The sequence below is a fragment of the Pantherophis guttatus genome, chromosome 1, assembly GCF_059756535.1.
Source record: "Pantherophis guttatus breed Tessera chromosome 1, ASM5975653v1, whole genome shotgun sequence".
NCBI classification, from domain to species: Eukaryota; Metazoa; Chordata; class Lepidosauria; order Squamata; family Colubridae; genus Pantherophis; species Pantherophis guttatus.
In genome coordinates this window covers 248,204,574-248,228,012 of record NC_142063.1, presented here as the reverse complement: position 1 = coordinate 248,228,012, position 23,439 = coordinate 248,204,574, and the positions used below count along the sequence as shown (strand labels likewise).

General features: G+C 37.9%; 1 long non-coding RNA gene across 2 annotated transcripts in view; it reads right to left on the bottom strand.

Annotated features, from left to right (window-relative positions):
* Positions 1 to 4,223: 4,223 nt before the first annotated feature.
* Positions 4,224 to 23,439, bottom strand: part of LOC148116821 (uncharacterized) — a 30,012-nt gene continuing 10,796 nt past the window's right edge. Inside the window, exons 1-3 of one of the 2 annotated variants that reach the window (XR_015733850.1) lie at positions 14,234 to 14,363; positions 5,865 to 5,931; positions 4,224 to 4,408 (exon numbers count right to left, since the gene is read on the bottom strand). This is a non-coding gene — a long non-coding RNA (uncharacterized LOC148116821). Of the gene's footprint in view, positions 4,409 to 5,864; positions 5,932 to 14,233; positions 14,364 to 23,439 lie in introns of those variants that run through there. The other variant, XR_015733851.1, reaches the window with a different exon arrangement.

The following is a 23,439-nucleotide window of genomic DNA, read 5'->3' as shown; positions in this document are numbered from 1 at the left end:
TTCGGGGAGGTCTTATTATTTTGGGGTGTGTGAAGCAAGATGGGGCTCTTCTTGCTGTCTTACCTGATTTCCAACCTGCATTTAAATATTTTTGGGGAAGGCTTATTTTTAGGGGGAGGCTTATTTTAGAGCATGCGCTCAAATGCCCGATTGGGCTTATTATCAGGGGAGGTCTTATTTTCGGGAAAACAGGATAAAATAGAAGCACAAAGAGCTCATTTAAATTGCAGTCACTCTGTGGCCATGTTGTGCCATCCCTTCAAACTACCTCAGGTTTATGTCACAAATGTGGACATCATGAAGGGTCATGTTATCATGCTTGGTGGATTTGTAAAAAAGCCAGAAATTTCTGGGTTGAAATACATATCATGATACAAAGAATTTTCAAGATCAACATTCAGTTGAAACCAGAACTTTTCTTGCAGGGATTAATGGAAAGCCAATTAGAAAAGAGACACAGAAGATTATTATTATATATGATTACTACTTCAGGACTATTATATGAACAAAAATGGAAAGACACACAACAGAGGAAGGATTGGTAAAGATGAAGAACTAGCAGAGATGGCAAAATTAACTAGTTTGATTAGAGAAAGATCAACTCATTTATTAGACACTGGAAGCCCTTATGGAATTTTTGCTAAAAAAAGAGAGAGAAATTAACTTGTGATTTATGAGTTTGAAGATTAGAAAGGTTAGTTTATGGAAAGAATGAAATTATAATTTAATTTTAGAAAGAGAGGACAAAATATGAATGTATTTATGTCCTCTGTCAAGAAGATTGGAAGTTACTCCTTTTTAAACTTTTCTTTTTCTTTTCTCTTTTCTTTTTTCACTATTGGCTATTTTTCTTTATCACCTTTATTTTCTTTTACAATTTTTACTTTGTTAAAAAAATGTCTTTGATTATATAAAATTATACAAAAGAGGAACAAGAACTGGCAATTGTTCCTTATTCTCTCCTTTCTGGCATTTCATCCTTCTGAGAAATCATTGGAGGGATCTATGATAGCATGGCTGCAGTTTGGATAATCTGTTGCCTGGGAGAAACCAAAGGCAAATTCTTAGCTTTCAATAGGGCTGAGGGAGGGTATTGTTTTCTCCAAGCTTTGATCAAAGGGTTCCTTCAAAGTAAGCTGCAATGACTATCTGCTTCTAAATGTCAGAGAGGGGTGGTTGTCCTGGTTTCCTCTGAATGTGCCGAAGCCCTTGCTGCCAAATCAGAAACCGGTGAATTTGAATCTGACTCACCTTGTTCAAGAAGAGCAAGTTGCCTTTGCAAAGTGAATTGCCATCTTAAGTCAAAATATCCTGTTGAGGAAAAACAACTCCCTTCTGCAAAGCAAAGCAAGGTGGTTCCATGAAGTGCCAAACCCTTCAATCCACATATTCCTAGATATGCTAGAACAGTGACCACAAATGGGAAAAAGCCACTGTGATTTTAAAATGAAAACCTGAGTGTTATGATGACATTACACAAATTATGTGATTGTGTAATAATATCATGACATCTGATGCCCCAGTAAGTCATATTATTTGTGATCTGAAATCATGATGCGTGTGTTGTCATTTTCTCAGATGCCCATCTGCAAAAGCCTATATTATTGAACAGACAGTGCAAAGGTCAAGTTGGCATTGCAAAAAAAAAATTAAGTATCTAAAAATAACTTCAGTAAAAATTCTCAAAGAGGCAGTAATTATTCCGGTTGTTGGGGAAAGGACGGTTTGCATCAGTGTTTTGTAGAAATGTGCTTGTTTGTTAGTATGAACTTCTGTGAAGACTTTAATACACTCCAAGACTTGAGTAGCACAGGATTCTGAAACATGTGAATATCTCTGTATTACATGACTACATGTCAAGCCCCACCCCAATGATATTAACGGGTAGAACTAATCCCTCCACAGTTCACGTGTTGAGTTTCCATTCAAACTGAATAATGTTCCCATGAAATTAAATTTGACAGATTGATCAGTCCCAGATTGTGCTCCCTCAAGTGTGTATCTATGTACCTTTGTATGAGTAAAACGTATTTAACGTGTTATGAGAAATGGCATGTACTGAAAGATAATAATTAGAGACAGGAAAGTCTCATCAATAGTGAATTCATAAGCTCCACTCTACAGTCTAAAGATGAACTTTTATAAAATACTAAAGCTTCGTGTCCTGTGGTTAGTGCTGCACTATAGAAGTATAGGTCTCTCAGTTAAAGCTTTTAGGATCACCTGTACCCAGCAATGAATTCTTGGTGCTCTTTCCAGACTGATGGGTTGTAACAGCTAAATCTTTTACCATCAATCTTCTATAACCTCCAGATGTAGTAAAACCCAACTCACAGACTTCCCAGCCACCATACCCAATTGCAAGTTGCAGTCCCAACATCACATCAGGGAAAGAGTGTCTAAAAACTTTTGGGGCATTGCCACTATTATGTTGCAAACTGCAAGTAGCAAGAGAATGATTTGCCATGTATTATCCCCAGACCAAGTAACAAAGAGACAAGTAATCTTGATGGCTGCCCAACAACAATTGAATTTCTTTACTATTTGTCCAAACCTCTCTCTTAGTAGAATTTTCATTGAAGTTGTAGTGTATAATTAGTGATTACAGAAGATATTTATAATCATTTAGTCACATTATCTATATAAACCTTTTTTAAAAAACTAACATATGATTTGGAAAGCATGTACAGCCTTTGAGGTTGGAAGCAAAGTTGAAATCCCCCTCAGATAAAAATAGTAATTCATCACTCTGATGTAAAACAATCTGGACACAGTTCAATCCTGTTAGCTGCAAAGCATCTGAAAACATCATTACGTCTGCTTAAGCAGATTGTAAGGTCTCCTTCAAGTCTGTCGCAACTTATCTATGTAGTTTGGCAAACTCAGTATTATTTGCCATTGCCTCAAAAATAATGAATGTGTTTTTCTTAATTTCTCAGTGAAAAGTGCTAACCAGTGCATCTAAGTGCTGGCCAGTTCCCACTTTGGTTTTCAAGACGAGCTAAAATTAGCTATTTGTTGCTTCCGGACTGGACACTTAAGCATAAACAGTAATGCAAATTAAAGAAAAAAAATCCAATTTCTTCCATCTCTGTTTATTTATGTATTATTATATGGTTGCCAATCTCATATGTCTCTGGGCAGCTAAAAATGTTATAAAATATAAAGCATAAAAAAGGCAAAGTAAACACACATAAAATAGCAGCCGATCTGTTACTGTCAATTAAGATGCCTATGCTCTATACTAGAGGTCTTCAAACTTGGCAGCTTTAAGGCTTGTGGACTTCAACTCCCAGAATTCTCCAGCCAGCTATGCTATGCTATGCTGGCTGGAGAATTCTGGGAGTTGAAGTCTACAAGTCTTAAAGCTGCCAAGTTTGAAAACCTCTGCCCTATACCCAGACCCTATGATAAAACCAAGTCTTTAAGGCCTTACAAAAGGCTATCAGGGCCAATCTGATCTCTAGGGGTGGGGGGGGATGATATTCCAAAGGATGGGAGACCCCATGATGTCTTTTATGGAAATGTTCCATACTGTGCTTTCAGTAATTTTGCACTGTTGAGTAACTTTCCTGCAATCATCTATGTGAGCGTGACTGAACAAGGTTTTGAATCCAGTATTCCAGACATTTCAAAGCTTTTGAAGAAGAGAGCCATATTTCTATTTAACAAATGTGATAGGAATAGGAAATATAAAATTAAAAAAAAAACTTTGTTGGAATGACTTGTCTCCATTAGAACTGCATGCTGTTTTTATACCATTTCAACAGTTCCAACATTATTATTGGTTGAGAATTATTTTAGAAACTTATAATCTTACTCCATTGTACAGATGGTGAGAGGAATAATATAGATGTTTGTTTGTTTTTATTCAGTAAGAAAGTATACTGTATGTTTATTTGATTTTATTCTGTTTTGGAAAGGTCACACAGTTCATTGTATGCGTTGTTGGAATGTTTTTGGATGCTAGCGAGACATTTGTGATATAGGCAGCATAAAAACAAACAAATGTACTCGATTTACATCTCTTGAATCTTGATGCAAGCACCAATACACTTACACATTAAAATTTGTATTTCTTTGGCACGAAACAGTTTAATACCATAATTTGATTTTGCTGTTGGAAAACCATGTTATTCCCTCCATTGTCCATGACAGCTTTATAAACATATTTTCTAAGATGTTTGTGTGGCTAATGGCAATTGAAAGAAATTTTCCAGTCATCACTGTTCCTTTTTATTTTATTTTGCTAATCAGGCAAAAAAGAAAGTACAAACACGCATATAACAGCATTAAAGAGTCAGGGTTATCTAAACCGAACACTAAAAAAGTAAGTTTTAAAAATTGCCTCCTCAAAGTTGGGTTGACTCAAAGCAAGGATGTTGTGAGAAATTCAGTCTAGCATCACCTGACAAATAAACAAAAAAATTAGATGCTACATTTAGAAATTATCCTTTACTATATGCTTTTCTTGGATAAACAGATAAAAGTTATACTAAATTAGGAAAATATAGTATAATGTGAGCATTATATTTTCCATAGTTGTTGTGTAGCATTATATGCAGCAGTTGAACTGTATCTCTGAACAAACAGGGAGGTTGCCAAGATTTCAGAGAGGCTGGATAAATAACTCTCAGGATGAACTTAACAAGGACTTCAGCTCTAAAGTTTTTTTTATTCCAGACATAACAGATAAGTGATCTTATGAAATTAAGCAGGAATATCCCTGTTTAGTAGCAGGAAACACCAGGCTAGATTGGGAAGTGAAACAAATGAATAAAGACTTTTCAGTTGAAGGTAATGGCAAACGAGTTCATGTTTCATGTTCCATATTCATGGAATCATCATGATTCCAAGCTCAACTTTTCTTGAACACTCATCATTAGTTTGAGTGGACATAGAATGTGATGCAAATTATTGTTGAAGTATTGATTATGGGTGGATGGTCCCTTCTCACCCAAAGAAAATCAATAAGACAAGTTACAGAAGGATAGTACTGAATTACATAACGCAGCATGGCTTCCTTGTGGTTGAAGAAATGGTTGTAACATTAATAGTTTTGACTTTAGAAGAGGGCTCTAATGGACATGGTTGATTTGTTTGGAATTCATCCCCATATGCAGCATTTTAAATAAATGATACCTTTCTTGACATGACCCCAACATCTTTGGGAAACACTTTGTACATATTTACTATATATGTTGACAGCTGGTGGCTGCTGATTTTTTATATTTTATTTGGAAGGACAAAGCTAGTCTAGGCCACACAGGAGAGAGGAATGGTATCATACACTACTTCCAAACAAAGGGGAAGTTTTGGTTTCATGTGAGATGTTGGGGAGATGATTTTAGAGGAATTAAGATTCCTAGTATTTTTATGTTTATAATGCCAATGTAAATGAAACTTAAGTTGGCTTTTAAAATTAGATTTTCTATTGAAGAAAGGGGAATATTTTGCTTCTAGGATTTGATGGTTTTCTGCCAAGGGTCCATGGTGCAATCTTGGGGGGTCTAAAGAAGATATTTTGGAGTTCAAATGCATTATCCAGCCCTGTTTTGTTAATATATCAAGATTCTTCTGCAGCAAATAATCTCTTTACATTATTAGAATGAGGATTCTTGATGTCTAAAATAAATGATTAAATTTAGTCCTGATGTCCATTATTTACTAAAAAAATATTAAGCTTGCTAGGATATTTAGCTTTTGTTCTGGGGGCATTGAGGATACTTTCAGATGAAATCAAGCTCCATTAGAGAGCACAATCTTCTTAATGGCATAATCCTTTATTTTTTCTGTGTATGCATATGTACATGAATGGGACCTATGTATCCATAAACATTGAAAACTTGCAACAAATTTCCTACCTGATAATAAAATTCCTTCCAAAGATCTCAAAATCATTCATTTCTAATGAGAGTCTGATCTGTATGCCTGTATAAAGAGAGAAAAAGTTTGTAGTTCATTTTTCTTTCTGTGAGGTTTTCTGGACATGGAATGGATGAATAAATAAATAAATGTGACAGACAGCTCTTACTGAAACTGAAGACAGAGAAAATAGGAAGGCAGGTCAGAGAACATATGTATAAATAGCAAATCCATCTGGAATATAAAGGGCATTCAAAACTGGTACATAGCTTCGAGTCATTGAAAAATTCTGTGATTTCCACTGATTAATTCTATGCTTCTCTTATCATATCTAAGAACCTGGTATTATTTTGATGCACATTTTGTCCAAATAATTAATAAGTTAACTTAACTGGGACAAAGGACACATCAGTCATTGTATTGGGTCAATCTATGTAAGCATAATTGAGACAAGGAGAAACCAAACAATAAAGTTAAAATACCTAATCAATCTATCATGGAGATCACTGAATTCCTGTGCAGCTATCACAAACAATAACTTTTACTCTAAAATTGATTGACAAGAGTACTAGGTATTCATCTGGCTAGTGTCCTTAGTCTGGTCAGCTTCGGCACATTAGTTTGCTGGTTTTGAGTGCGCACACATGCTTTTTATCCCCTGCTTGGGAATAAAACAACAGCTTCTAAAGCATAGCTGAGAGGGATCAGCAATGAGAAAAGCAGGCAAAGCATAGAGATCGCTTCACTCGCTAGCGTCTCATTAGGGTTGAAAAAAAGCTTCGAAAAAGCTACATTCAGGGTATAAGATGCACCCAAATTTTCAGTCTCTTTTAGTGGGGGGGGGGGGGGCTGAGTGTGTCTTATACTCCAAAAAATACGGTATATAAAGTGATTACCTCTTCTCTCATTCAACAGCAATAGCTTCCCATTGCCCAGTGGGTTCCCACACAGAGGGCCTCCTCAGGGTGCTGTTGGCCAGACAGTGTCAGCTGGCGACCCCCAGGGGGAGGGCTTTCTCTGTGGGCCCACCTACCCTTTGGAATCAATTGCCCCTGGAGCTCCGGGTGGCCTTTGCTCGACCTCTGCTCTTTCCACTGTGACCTGAAAACATGATTGTTTCGTTTGGCTGGCCTGGACTGATGGGGTTTTAATTCTAATTTAATTTTAACTTGTTAGTCTTAATTGTACTTTTAACTGTTAATTATGAGATTTGGATTTAATTTTTTAACTTTTTATTAGATGTTTCTTAACTGTTGTGAGCCGCCCTGAGTCCGGCTGGAGATAGGGTGGCATATAAATCTCATTAATAAATAATAATAAATAAATAAGTTTAACCATACAAGTAGACTTTTAGAAGGACCTCAATTGCTGCATGATTAAATTAGGCCCCAGTAATATCCTTCAGATATTAATCACCTTGTCCCTTGAGTGGTTATATTCTGTCTCTAGAATTCTGATCTAGATTCAGATGCCAAATCCCGAATCTGAGCAACCACATGTATGTATCATGGCATTTTTGCTTTTTTCGCTGATTTTATAGGAATGTCTATAATAAATATAGGTTTGTTTTTTAATATTATGCATGTTGAAATGGAACATGTTTCTTTAGCAAAGGAGCCTTTAGTTTGTGAGAAGTAATCTCAAGAAAGCTTCTGTAAACTTGATGAATACTTGCTCTGGCATGTATGTTCTGTACGGGAAGATTTTGGTTTGAAACCGAAGCCCATCCTAGTGCTACCCCTGACCTAGAATTACAAAATGTTGGAGATGTCATAATTTTTCAGCCACAGTGTCCCAAAAGACTTTTTAAGATGTTCAACTGTACAGTTGTATATTTTCCACTCAAATAAGCCTGAGGGAACATCTTGCCTTTAGGGATTGATGTTCAGTTACTTTAGCACAATTTCTGCCAAGACCTTGGCTTTTGTTTTCCAGAGTCAGTCTTCCTCCCTCCCAAGGAACTTCTGAAACTTCACCTCCAGAACTTATTGCTTATTCCCTGGTTCTGTAGCCATCATAGTTTGTCTCACTTTTAGATTATGACCATCTTTGTTAGCTATTAACAAAGGAACACAAGAGGAAGCTGGAAATTCGGGTCAGCATATAGTCTAACAATTTTGTAATGGCTGAGATTATTTATTGTGGTTGCCCAAAGTTACAATTAGTGAGGTTGCGGTAGAAATAGATAATATAAATCAATAAATGAAATACAAAACACATTAATACTGAATGTTGAGTCAAATCTAGAAAAATGGAAAACTCTAAATCAGTTTGAAATTTAGCATTTATTTATTTATTTGATTTATATCCCATCTATATTATTTTTATAAACAACTCAAGGTGGTGAACATATCTAATACTCCTTCTACCTTCTTTTTTCCCCATAGCAACAACCCTGTGAGATCATTTGAGCTGAGAGAGAGTGACTAGTCCAGAGTCACCCAGTTAGTTTTCATGGCTAAGTCTGGTCTTGAATTCACAATCTCCTGCTTTCTAGCCTGGTGCCTTAACCACTAGACCAAACTGGAAGTCAACAATAATTGACTGTAATATCACAAAAATATGATTGATCCTATGTTTTCTTTTTTTTAAATAAACTTGACACATACTGAGATTTTATCATAGTGACTAGATTTATGTAATATTGATCATGCCTTCCATTTCTTTTTTGGTGTTAAGAATTGACATAGTGTGCTATATTTAGACTGTTTATCTTCATTTCCATCTTAATTCATATCATTATACCCATCTCTGTTCCTTTCTTTGTTTAATAGGGGCTTTATATTACAAGCCTAAGGAAATTTTGTTAAATGAATTGCCTGCCCTTTGCACGAGCTCTTTGAATGACATGGCTAATCATTGACAATTAACAAGATGCTAATTATACCTTCAAATTACAGTCCTACTAAGCAAAATAAAACTCATTTATGAGAGAGGAAAAAATGTTAAAGGGACAAACACTACATTAAACTAACATAAATAAATAAATAACGGGCAACTGATATAAAAGTATGAATCAGCCAAATTGTTGAACACATCAAGCAGCTTGCCAACATGGATGAATGCCACATTCATTTATTTTTCTATGAGAGTGCACAAGTAAGAGTGCTTATGGGGAATATCTTTAGAAGCATGACTTAACAGTGTTGCTTCTCTTCAATTAAGGAAACAAAGCATCAGAAAATGCATTGATCAACGCAATTTATTTAATAAGACAGGTAAATATTATAAATGCAGTGTTAAAATCACCAATGGCACAATGCAAAATGATTTATTGTAACAACCTGATCAGTGTTAGTTTCGTTTAAAAACAACAACCCAGAGGTATAGACAAGAGATGCCTTATTCTGCTGTGTATAATCCAAAAGCAGACCCTTGGAAAAAGCATGCAAATAGGAATGGGAAGAGTTTTGTTTGCTACGTCTTTTAAATAAACCAGTTAATTCTAATTTCACAGATTAGTAACACCAACATTCTTCCGATTCCACACATCTCCAAATGTTGCATTATTCCCAGCCCAGAAATTCCAATAAACAAATACAACATGTTATAAACAAACACAAAATGCTCTTTTAGTGTTTATTACTGTTGACAAACATTGATATGGAAATTGGGCTGAGCAGACTGGATGGAATATATATGAAATTAAATGGATCAGTAACAGACTAATTATAAGATCTGAACTTGGGTTTTTTTTTTTTTTTTTGTAAAATATAATTAGCTTCGTGCCACATGAATAACTTCAATTAGTTGAATATGGAAACAGATGCTTCTAGTTTTACCTGCAATTATATCAGAGGAAGTTAGGTATGGGAAAACTTAGCCAAACCTGCTGCTGTGATATCCAATGAGGCTACTGTCAAATTTGAAACAATACTGTTGTATAGAAAGTTCCAGAATTCTAAAATTTAGTATGTTGTCAATCCACAGTTCTCACAGAAACAAAAATAACCAGCCTTGTCTTACTTGAACACATTATGCAAACATCTGGTTTTCCTGAAAAAAAAAATCTGTAATGTTGGGAAAGATAGAAGGAAATCAGCAGCAAGATACATGGACTCAGTTATAATAGCGATGGATATACCTTTGGAAGACCTGAAGGGTCAGATTGGAAATATATTCTCTTGGAGAATATGTGTCTAGAGTATGTGATCACTATCAATGTGGTTATATATGATTACTGCTATCCTATTTCTCCACCAATATGCAGGATGTATATTATTCACTGTTTCCAGACATACCATTGCTATGTAGCTACATACGGTCTGTCTATTTATCCATCACCTAGTTTGTACCTTCAGTGTACTACAGACATTCTGTTATGCAGTATATGATTGAAGCACACAGAAAATTTTGAATATTCAAGAATATTACACAGAGAGGTTCATCTAGTGCATGATTGGACAATTCACATTCTGCGGGGCCATATTCTGCCAGAGAACCTTCTTTTTGCCACTAGAAACTGCCTGTAATATATTTTACCACCAATTTCTGCTGTGTCGGTTTAGAAGTTCAACTTCCAAACATGTGTGGCAAAGTTGAAAAAGAAAGGCACATTAGTGAATTGCTAATTGTTTCCTTTCTTCTTTCACTGGCTTATATTAACCAATCAAGACCAACGATGAAGTTAAGCAAAGCTTTGCATTTCCATCAGTGAAGATTATTGCATTCAGACTCTGTATTTCATGACTTAAGTGAGTAATTAATAATGGACCATTTTCCTCCTTTGGCCCTATCTCTTTTGCCTGACCCACCATTGGTTGCTAAACATCAATACAATCCCATAATTTTTTTCTTACATTAGGGCAGGGATGACCAACATATTACCCGTAGTCTAAATGTAGCTCTCTTTCTTTTTGTGTCCCTTCTCAAACATCCCGAGGCTATGCTGTCAATCAAATAGAAAATATTTGTGTGTGTGTATGCACACGCACAGGCACACAAGTATTCTACAATCGGTCTGTAGGCCTTAGGGCACCTATGTTATAAAAAATAGAAAGCTCTTAAATTCCTTAATGCTAAATCAAGCAATCCAGTTCTGGATTCTTCTATAATTTCTCCATTTCATTGCCATGTCCTCTTCATTCTCAAAGACCGTGGACAAGGTTGGGGTTGTTGTTTGTTTTTTTATGTGACATCTGATTGCAAACTGCTTGCCTGCTCCTATCCTTGAGGTGGCTGTTTTAATTCTATCGTTTTTAGAAAGCAGGATATTAAATTCTACATGGCTTTGACATTTCAGAGACCTTTACATTTTAAGGCCAAACTATCAATGTCATCAGCAAATCAAGGATTGATGGTGGTTCCATTTTGGAATGTAAGCAAGATGTTGGTCATCAGCCACCCTGCTTCTTCTGGTAACTTGCAAACTAATAATATGGCTTTCTTTCTTTCTTTCTTTCTTTCTTTCTTTCTTTCTTTCTTTCTTTCTTTCTTTCTTTCTCTCTCTCTCTCTCTCTCTCTCTCTCTCTCTCTCTCTCTCTCTCTCTCTCTCTCTCTCCCTCCTTCCTTCCTTCCTTCCTTCCTTTATTTCTTTCTTGCTTTCTTTCTAAAATTTAAACCTAAGTACATTATAGAGAACAAAATTATACAGAATCTTATCCTATTTCTACCCTCTTCTGATTCAGGATCATGAATTCATATATATATATATAGGAGATTCCAGAGAGAGCTTACTTTCATAGAAGCCATTGCTGTCCTGCATAATAGTTAGTCCTTTCATGAAATGGGCATGCAGAGGTGTTCACAGGATCTAGCCCTGTCATCAAAATGATGAAAGCAGCATTATACTATGCCATCCCAACTGAAGCTTTGCTCCTTCCTTATACAATATCATGCTATGTCATGATAAGTTCTTGTACCGCCTTAGGCCTGGAAGTTGACTGGGGGGGACTTTGGACCAGTCATTCTCTTTCAGCCAACCCATCTTATGGGTGTGTTGTTATTATGTGAAAAATGGGAGAGAAAAGAGTATTATGAATGTACTCTGTCTTGGGTTACTTATAAAGTCTAATAAATTAATAAAAGAGGATGGGTTGCATTACATTAGTGCAATGCTACTTTCAGCATTTGAACCAGAGGTGGGTATCACTTTTTTTTTATTATTATTTATTTATATGCCGCCCTTCTCCGGAGACTCAGGGCGGCTTACAATGCATTAAGCAATAGCCTTCATACTTTTGTATATTTTATACAAAGTCAGCTTATTGCCCCCACAAACTGGGTCCTCATTTAACCTACCTTAGAAAGGATGGAAGGCTGAGTCAACCTTGAGCCTGGTAAGATTTGAACCTGCAGTAATTGCAGGCAGCTGCACAATCACTTATTGTTACCACAAGTTTGCCCTGTGTGTGCATGCTCGCTTCATGCGCACACCTTCAGCACATGCACCCGGCCTTCCACACATGCACTTTGCTCGCGTGTGTGCGTTCCGCACATGTGTCTGGCCTCAAAAATATGGCTAAATAGGACAGCATAGCGCCGGGGTGGGCGGGCTGGCCCACCCGCAATCGCCGCTACCGGTTCAATCCAAACCGGCTGAATACCACCACTGATTTGAACCGGTTAACCTCCCCACAAGATACTTTTCAATATGAGACTTGGCTTTCCCATTTAATAATAGGGCTACTACATACCTGATAACGTGCATTTTCTTAAAAACTACTTAATATGTAAGTAATATATAAACATCAGCAGTAATACTCAATGCAATATAAATTATAAAATAAAATCTCATAAAATGAGATTAGGAATTACAATAATTTCTATATAATCAACTAAGGACTCTGTTCAAAGACAACCAAATTTTGGAGTGGTACAATCTCATCTAAAATTTTATCTCAAAATTACAAACTTGTCAGTAGGCACAAAAAAGAAAGAGCGAGGAAACAATATAAACTTTTTTTTTTAGGCTGAGAATGTTTTCAGTGTGAATTTATTGATGTCACAGCTATTTCGAATAAACAGACAATCCCAATTACAATTCTTTAAGAAAACTAGATAGTTGAATCAATATGTATGTTTTTACAAATGGCAAATATGTGTGATGTTTGCCTTATTCTGACATTTAGGAGGGATATTTTGCCCTGCTGCTTCAATCCACTGCAAATACTGGATCCACAGCCCATCAGTCTGACAGGCTATTTATAATTTTCATTCAACCCTATTTATACCAAAGAGACATGCATATATTTTTTTTGGAAAGCACCAACTTTAGGAGGCAAAATTTGGTTGATTATCTTAGATCTGTTTGCTTAGTAAAGGAAAATGATGCTCAATGTCACTGTTTTGATAAGAGTGAATAAATGCAGCACTTTATTTAATTATTTTATTTAACAAATTTATATGGCTGTCCAACTCACACAGTGACCCTGGATGGATTACAACATTGAAAAGTCACATAATAAAACCCATATCCCCCCCCCCCCGCCTGCTGTAGTCCAGGATTTTCCAGAAAAATCACAAAATTAGGGATCTTCTCTTTGTGGAAATGATATTCCAGAGGAGGGAGCCACCACTGAAAAGGCCCTTCTCAGCAATTCTAGGGCTTTTAAGGAGTCTGTTCATCTAAATTTAATTTGCCCTTCCTAATAAGTTGTACCACTAGGCAGTTATTTATTCCTGCAGGTGGAGCAGAGCAATGCTGAGAACGACTCTTCCATTTCAGATCATGAGTTTTTTCAGCCACTGTGTACCTTACCTTGGAACTTCACCCTTGACTCTGTTTCTGGACTTTGGACTTTATTTCTGGACCTTGGAATTGGATTTGGGATTTCAATTGTGGGATTTATGTTTTACACTGTGGACCTGTCTTTGCTGGACTTGCTCTATGTTGTTTTTCTTGACTTGGTAAATTGGACTCATTGGGTTTAGCTCTGGTTCCTGTGTAGGGATTCCTGGGGAATCCTTTTGAATGGTGTGGGAGTAGGGATGGATTTCCAAAGGAAAAATTGCAGACTACAGGAACCAGGAGCACTACTCAGGTGACCCTGAGGATACAGATAAACCTCCACGTGTTTCAAAGACCCTCTAAAAGGATGCAAATGACCAGCTGTCTGCACGGAATATAATTCCTTCCATTCCCCACTATCTTGTCAAAGCTGAAGAAGCTTCTTGGATGAGAAGTGAAATGTCTTCAAAGAAAAAACAAGAAAATCCAGTTGCCTCGTGAAAAAGACACCTTGGGATAACTTTGACCTGGATGACTGACACTCTGTACAGACTTCCTGGGGAATACTATTCGGGGCTGGTGAAATCTTAATAAAGACTTCAAATCTTTGTGGTGTTTGCATGTGTGAGCAGGACAGGACTGTGATTACCTTAATAAACATGGATAAAAAGGGCATAAGATTGGGCATGATTTACTTACCGGTAAGAAGCAGCTTCCTTAGCAATAAAAATTCTGGTTACAATTGTGCTTGTAAATTGAGGACTAGCTATAGTGGTTAAGGCATCAGAGTAGAAACCAAGAGACATGTCCAAGGAGCCTCCAGTAGTCAGACAGCACTGAATGGGTGAACAAATAAACATTTTGTGTCACTCCAAGCTGTGTGACTCCCAGGTGAAAAGATACATTTTCAATGACCTTTTTATTAGCAGAAGCAGCTACCGTGTGTTTTTTCTCTGTGTTTCAGAAATGTTGACTTCCAGCAATGTAATTTCCATGCTGCATAATAAATTTGTGTTCTATTTCTATCTTCAGTAATAACATATTATTATTATATAGAAAACTGTCTTGTTAATTTGCAATATAGCTAGTGCATAATAGCACATACTTTCAGTTTGTGGATTGTTTAACTTTTTTCCCCCTTTTACTGGACCTCTGTCGCTTCATTTAAGATCCATTGCTGTCTGGATCTGGGCTAAACCTGTTTGATGTTGTGGGTCCAGCTGTTGTTTTTTTTAACTTGGGCTGAATCAAGTAGTATATTGGATCTGGAAAAGTACTTTTTGGCCTAAAGTGGGGATAAACTTCATGGAAGATAAATGTGGTGAATAAATAACAGGCATTTTTGAAGGAGATTGTTGGAAGAAATGTCCATCTCGGTTCAGTTCCAAGTGGGAAAAAAAAAACACTGGAAACATGGAGACTGTTTGGAAAGATGGTTTTTTTTTTAATGGTGGGCAGGAGCACATGCCTTGAGTTCCTGAGCAGGATCACATGCTTCAAGATGTTGGGTGAAGAAAAAAGGGGGCAGAGATACTGAGAGTCAGCAAAGCCTCTCTGGCTTTGAACTACCTGGGGCACAGGAAGAGTATCCTGATTGGTTGCTGTCAGAGGTCATAGCTAGCCTTTTAGGTTGTCTGTGTGCTAAGTTTGGTTGAAACTTGGTGGGTGGTGCAATGAAGGGCAATTAAATGGCTCTGCCTGAAGGAGGTAGATCTTTGTTATATAGAATATATAGAATATATATAAATGGGTCTTAATGGCCCATTGACAAAGGGGGGGGATGAGTTTCTGCCTCCCTTTTTAGGGGGAAATATTCAGCCCTTTTAATATTTCCTAAAATATTTCATTTTCTAGGAGTGGAGTGGGTTTTAACTTCCTACAAGATGAAGCACATTTTAATTTTTTTAAAGCTTAGTTTAAACTATCTTGCTGAGTCCATTTGAGAGAAAAAAGGAATCTAGCTACTATTATCCTTATACTGTTATAATTATGTTTTCACGTCAGTGAGAGAAAGGGAGAGAGAAAGAACAATGGCTACTTTTTTTGATAGGTGATAGTTTAAGCTTGTCAGCAGGATTGTCTTAAACTTTACAAACAGAGCCAGTCAGGGACATCCTGTTAATTTTCTTGACGCTCTGTAAAATATATTATGACTTGTTTTTCAACTATCACACCATTTATTTGTTCATTCTGGCTGAGGTTCAGACAAGTCAATATTCCACTACATTAACTACTGCTAGCAAAGGACGGTTCTTTTGCCACAGCAAAATATAAAGAGATGGTAACTATCGGTTTGTGTAGTACTGAAATCCACTACCAGGAAGAACAGAAAGGACTGCTAACAAATGTTTCCTATTATAATTAAATGCAAACATACTGACGGGGAAATTTGCATATGCATACACACATGACTTTTATTTGGATTCTCTAATATGGAAATCCCAATTCTTATATTACCCAAATCAAAGATCATACTTGAAATGTCTGTTGAGCAAAGGGCTACAGTAAAAAACCCGTAATTGCAAAACTTAAACCAAAACATCCAAAGAGCAAAGAGCCCTTATGCAGTTCCTGTAGAACTATTTCACTTAAAACAGACCCTGTTTGAAGTTTTACAGCCGGAATGGATAGCTGTTGTCCACTATTAATTATAACTGAATACATTCTTGATTTCAAGGACTGCTTGGTCTTTCTCAGTTCAATCAATGCAAAATAAATCAGAGTTTTTCTTTTGCTAACCGTTAAAAAAAAACAGCTCTAGGTAGCACAATTGTGCATGCTTCTCAAATGAATTGGCAGACTTTGTGTGAGCACAATTCCTTTTTTTCAGGGGTGAAATGCTAAAAAAAATGCTACCATTTTGGGTGAACTGGTATTTCTGACGATCAGCTGTGCTGAGCGATTTATATTCGCTAGAAAGCAGGAAATCCAGCTTTCTAGCGAATCTAAATCGTGTGGCACAGTTGTCCCCCCCCCCCCGGCTGTTCTAATTACCTTAGAAAAGGCTTAATCCTCTTTCTTTACATACAATCCTAATCTGAATTTTGTTGGGAATTGTGAAACAGTGACAATATTTTAAAGAGTGAACATGCAATAAATGTTCTTTTAAAGAGTGCAGAGAAGAGCAGCAAAGATAATTAGGGGACTTGAGGCTGAAACATATGAAGAACTGGGTATGTCTAGTCTTATAAAAAGAAGGACTAGGGGAGACATGATAGCAGTGTTCCAATATCTCATGGGTTGCTACAAAGAAGAGGGAGTCAAGCTATTCTCCAAAGCACCTGAAGGCAGGACAAGAAGCAATGGGTGGAAACTAATCAAGGAGAGAAGCAACCTAGAACTAAGGAGAAATTTCCTGACAGTTAGAACAATTAATCAGTGGAACAACTTGCCTCCAGAACTCCAACACTGGAAGTTTTTAAGAAGATGTTGGATAACCATTTGTCTGAAGTGGTGTAGGGTTTCCTGCCTAAGCAGGGGGTTGGACTAGAATAGCTGTCACCAACAGGTGGTCCGTGGACCACTGTTGGTCCATAGAAAAATTATTTGCATTTTTTATCTTGCACTAAATCAGGGGTCCTACAGCTCCTGGGCTGGATACGTGCAATGAATGTTTGTGTTGCTGCAGAGAGTCTCCCCCTTCGGGGTCTTTTTGTGCGGGTTGGAGGGGGAGCAGAAATTCTGACTTGGGGTCTGCTTCAATCTTCTGCTGTGGGGCTTTGGGCGAAGGCTGAGCAGAAGTGCCGCTGGTGGCGAAGAGCCGGAGGGCCTTGTTCCAGTGGGACTGAATCATGGAACTGGCTGACCATCTCAGCCCTCTGAGCCTCCAGGCACTGGTACCTGGCCTTGCACTCCCACAGGTCTTCCCTCTGCTTGGAAAGCCTATGCTCCTAGTCCTCAGTGAGGTGCTTCTGCTGAGCCTCCTTCTTGGTCAGATCCAATTTGAACTGAGCTGTTTTGCCAACTCTTTCTTATGGTGGCTGCTTAGCTCCAACAACTACTTCCTGTTGGGGCCCTAAGGAGCCCGGGCGGGCAGGTGAGGAGTGACTGAGAGAAGAGGGGTGAGTAGAGGCTGGTGAGGCGTCCCTTGATGCAAATGATACCGAGTTGGCCATGCCCACCCAGGCACATGACTACCTAGCCACGCCCACCCAGCCAGTCATTAGGCAGATCATATTAGTGGTCCACGGGATTTTAAATTATGAATTTAGTGGTCCCTGAGGTTCGAAAGGTTGGGGACCCCTGGAATAGAAGACCTCCAAGGTCCCTTCCAACTCTGTCTATTCTATTCTATTCTATTCTATTCTATTCTATTCTATTCTATTCTATTCTATTCTATTCTATTCTATTCTATTCTATTCTATTCAAATTTATATGCAGAAGAACTTTTGATGAAACTGCCTTCCAAGAGATAAGTAGACCATAGTAGCAAAACTTCAATTTTGCCTTGTTTATTTAACTTCACATGTCAGATTACTTTAACTCTCTACTTTACCTCACTGAATCTTCCAAATGTACTTTTGATGTTTTGCTCTTCAGATTAAAATTAAAGCAACATTTTAGCATCTCAATTAAAAACAAAATGATCAAATCACTGCTACCTATTTAAAAAAAAGGTTAATGCATAGTTTAGTCATAATAATGATAAGGTGCTATCTATGCCATGTGTAGTTCCTGTTTCTGTATGAGGCTCAATCTTTGGAAGCTATAAAAACTGGCTAGTATAACAGAAGTGTTAGTAATTAGAGTTAATGGAATTATCTGAGACCACAAGAGAGGAGAATTGCTACATTCCCAGGTGGCTCCATAACAAAGAAGTGTATCCTTGGAATGGGAAAATATTATAGTCCTTTGTTGCTATCCCACAATATAACCTATGAACTGAACATATTCACTCTTTCATCTACATTGTTTCAACATTCTTCAAATAAATAAAAGATAGGTTTTGATTAAAATCATACACATATATTTTGATGAATTGTGAAGTATGCAAAAAACAAAACAAAAAACACCAAAGTGGTCTTTTGTTCCTTTTTCTACTCATCGGTGAGTCTCATACACATACATATAAATTATGTCCGCAGTCACTTAATCCACATGCATGTTTTCAACATAAGCCTTGGTTTGTTTCTGCTGACGTTTTCCCCAAGAGGTTCAGGAGGGTGGGAATCTCAGAACTGTTAAGCACCATCAAAGGTGAGAATTTCTTTTCTTTGTTGTAGGAAATCTTATCAATCTCTTCTTAGTCTCATGACCTCAATATCCTGCTTTAGGAACATTTGTTTAAATATCAGCATTTTTCTGCAGGGTAGAACAACACATGGAAAGACCTCAAGCAGGTTGACCTTAGCTCTCTGGTAAATGCTTACAGTTCTCTTTGGCTTTATTTGTAGCATTATCACAGAGTTACAAAAAGATGTATGTGTCCATCAAATCCTTAAATAAGATTGATTAGAAATGGCATTTCCTACTTAAGGAAATATATGTTTGCTTATGCTTTCCATTCCCACAGTCACATTTTAGCTCCATTTGGTCTAGATAACAAGAGGTGAGCAAGGAAACAATTTTTTTTCTTTCCTTCTGTACATTTTTTGAAAAAGTACCATTCTCCATGGAAAAGAGATACTTCCTACTACGCTAATTAACATCAGATTTGGTAAATTTTAGTAGGTGGTCATGAAAGAAACATTTTATTACAAATCCTGATGGGAACAGACAGTCAGGATGCTGTGTACAATCTGTACACAGGGCTATATTGTCCCCTGCTACCAAATCTCAGAATGAAAACATGCATTTTATTGCAGGTTATGGTGAGAATTTTCTTAGAGGAAGAGTTTGAAGAATGGCATCAAGATCCTAATAATGAAATCCACATCATAGGCATGGGGTTGGGATAACCAATTCTGTACCACTAAGCAAGGATATTGTTTTAAAGCAAGCATTTAAGGAAAGACCCTTTCAGCATTTTCTTGCTTTCTCTAGTTTTTGACCATTATATTGCAAAAAAACACCATATTATAGTGGGTGGGATTCAGCTGGTTCGCACTGGTTTGGCTGAATTTGTTTATGCCTTAGCTTTATATTTTTTTTTGTGTATGAAGGATCAAATACTCGGCCATTATAATTCTACATTTCTTATTTACAGAAATCATATCAAAATTTAGAATGAAATCCACTGGGAGCTATCTCATATAAGGCAGGCTCTGAGTCCCTCTAACCAAAAAGTGTTTATCGATAGAAGAGAATATTTGTAGCTCAGGATTGAAATGTGGGATCCTTGGTGCTCTCTGAGTTTGATGGTTTTCTTGCAGATGTTTCATTACCAAACTCGGTAATATCATCAGTACTAGAAGGGAGTGAAGTTTGCTCTTATTTTCATATACTAGTGGCTTACCCTGTCAGTGTTGACCAGTTGCTTCACAAAAAGTGTTTTGATTGGTGCCAGGTCTCTACAGCCTCAGGCAGAGAAGGGCTATTCTACACCCCTCCCTCAAATGTTCTTTAAAATACAGAGTTTCCCAGCATTCCCAGCTTTAGTAACCTCCAACATGCTACATGCTGTGGTTATTCATCCCAAAATGAATCCTCTTTACCTGGAGCTTCAAAATTTGCTGTTTACTGGGAAGATGTGTAGCTAAAAGTCAGTCTACATTTACTATACATCTGACTTTGCGGATATTTTTTCATAACCAAACAAAAGTGTATTTTCTGTGCAGTTTACACCCCTTGCTCGCTGGATCTGGATGTCACAAAGCAAAGCCCAAACCTCGTAATTAACCCCTGGGCCCCATTTTGGCTGGCAGAATGCTGCAGGAGGCTGAGTGCTATCATGCCCCAGAGTGCCCACCCAGCCACACCCACCCAGTTGGTCATTATGGCAGAGAACCAGTTGTTAAATTATTTGAATCCCACCACTGAGACAAATCAATATCAAACCACACCCCTTATTCCAGGTGTTTTCTTTATAAGAAGAAGAAATAACTATTTGTGCAACGAATGCTTCACATGTAGCATCAACCTTAATTATAAGAAAACTTGGCTGCCAGAAAAGAGATGTGGAGCAAGCTAACTTTGTCAGGTGGAGCTATCAGATTTGAGATCTTGTTATGCCTTGGTAAATAAGATGGCTCTGTACTTCTTGCTTCTCTCCTTATTTCACCTTAATTCCAGTGGTATCTTTCAAAATAAATGTCATGAATATATAGAGAAGTGAATTTTCTAAACCAAGAAGTCTGAAAGGAAGGCTCAAACTACCCCACTACACATAATAGTTTTAGTCCAGCTAAGATAACTATGATCTTATTTTACTTTTTTAAAAAAATATGGAAGGCTAAACATACTCTCAACAATTAAGGTTAATACTCTCAACAGGAACAGGCTCAGGCTCAACCCATCCAAGACTGAGTGGCTGTGGTTTCCGACGTCCCGATATAGTCAGTTGACGCCATCACTGACTATTGGGGGCGAATCATTGGCCCCCACGGAGAGGGCTCGCAACTTGGGCGTCCTCCTGGATTCACGGCTGTCTTTAGAAGAGCACTTGACGGCCGTGACCGGGAGGATTTTTCATCAGGTTCGCCTGATTCGCCAGTTGCGTCCCTTTCTGGATCGGGACTCTTTACGCACGGTCACTCATGCCCTTGTCACCTCCCGCCTGGACTATTGCAACGCTCTCTACATGGGGCTCCCCTTGAGGAGCACCCGGAGGCTCCAACTGGCGCAGAGTGCGGCCGCGCGGGTGGTAATGGGAGCGACATGGCGTTCCCATGTAACATCTCTCCTGCGCGAGCTGCACTGGCTCCCGGTGGTCTTCCGGGTGCGCTTCAAGGTCTTGGTTACCACCTTTAAAGCGCTCCATGGCTTAGGACCCGGGTACTTGCGGGACCGCCTACTACCACCAATAGCCTCCCACCGGCCGGTACGCTCCCATAGAGAGGGGCTCCTCCGGGTGCCGTCAGCCAAACAATGCCGACTGGCGGCCCCCAGGGGGAGAGCCTTCTCTGTGGGGGCACCTACTATCTGGAATGAGCTCCCCCCAGAGATACGGAGGATCCCGGATCTGCGCACCTTCCGCCGCGCCTTAAAGACCTTACTATTTCACCAGGCCGGCCTGGCCTAATTTTCCCCCTCTTTTATAAAAGATTTTTAAAATTTTAAATATCTTTTAGTATTTATATATTCAATTTTAAATTGGTTTTAAAAGTTTGGGGTTTTAAATTTGTCGGGGCCAAAATTATTTAATTTGATTTTATTCTATTTTTTAAATTTTGTATTGTATGTGTTTTTATTGTTTGGCTGTGCACCGCCCTGAGTCCTTCGGGAGTAGGGCGGTATAGAAATCTAATAAATAATAATAATAATAATAATAATAACAATTGAGGATTGAGGAGAGCCAGTTTCATTTTCACCCTCAATAATTAATACTGGGGGAATAAATTTTGGGCATAGACACTATCTTTTGGCCCAATTTACTAGAGAGAGCCACAAAGATCCCCTTGGAGGAAATACAAAGAAACAGCTACAAAAGCATATATTAAGCTCAGGGAAACAGAAAAAGTGGTTCAGACAGGCTTTACCCTAATTCATTGGGGTATAGAAGAAGGGGAAGGAGAAACACATACAATTTTTTTTTTTAATTTTGATTTATATGCCGCCCTTCTCCGGAGACTCAGGGAGGCTTACAATGCGCTAAGCATTGCTAACGTTTTCAAGATTCTGGCCCATTGTTTCTTAATATTGGTAACTTTAAGATGGGTGGACTTCCAGAATTCCCCAACCAACAACCAGGTTGGTTGGAGAATTCTCACATTTGAAGTCCACCCACCTTAACATTGTCAAAATTGAGAAACACTGTTCTAGCTCATTTCAGTAAAACAAAGATCCTGTCAAAGTTGTAGAGTTATTTCTGAACTGAGCCTAGCTTGAAGGGCTGAGAGAGCCCTTCATAAGCCCCATAAGACAGAGGTCTTCAAACTTGGCAGCTTTAAGACTTGTGGACTTCATTTCCCAGAATTGTCCAGCCAGCTATGCTATGCTGATATACTAAGCTATTCTGGCTGGAGAATTCTGGGAGTTGAAGTCCACAAGTCTTAAAGCAGCCAAGTTTGAAGACCTCTGCCATAGGATGACTGGTATGATAACATAAAGGGAGATCCCATATCAAAATTGCCTTGAGCTGCTGGGGAAGAAAGGAAATAAGTGAGGTGTTGTGCAATTTCTCCCCATTCTCTGAATCTATACAAGCAGTTCTGAAAATTCTAAAGTGGGAAGTTAAATAGCCCAAATTATGAACTTTCTAAAATTGCTGATCTATGTTACCAATACAACAAAGCAATCTATATTTAGATTTACCATATATAGATATGCTGTAATTAAAAAGTCAACCAAATCCAGAGTATTCATATTATATACAAATGGCAAGGCCATTCACACTGTCTTCCCTCCCCCCACTCACCATTCCAGATGCTTTTCATTAGGGCACACTCCTCAAAATGGGATATCCAGTTATACGGTAAGTCAGTTGAAAATATGATAACAAACTGGATTTTCAACAAGAGTGGGAAAAGAGTTATCTACAGCACAAAAAGTTTGAAGTAAAGTTGTACTTCGATTGTTTTCTTGCTGCTCGTGTGTAGAATCATTCCAAAGATTTTATATTGGAGACAAATGAACTAACATTGGATATGGCCATTAATAAATAGTGTGGTTCTGCTAAGATAGCTCCATCAAACAAATTCCATATATTTTAGAAAGGAGGAGGAAGAGGAGGAAGAGGAGGAGGAGAAGGAGGAGAAGTAGTAGTAGTACTTTGTAGGGTCTTTTTGCATTAGGATTCTTGATCTATTTTTCTGCTGTGAATAAAGGTTTTGTCCACTGCCTCTATGAATTTGAATTCACCTGTGCTT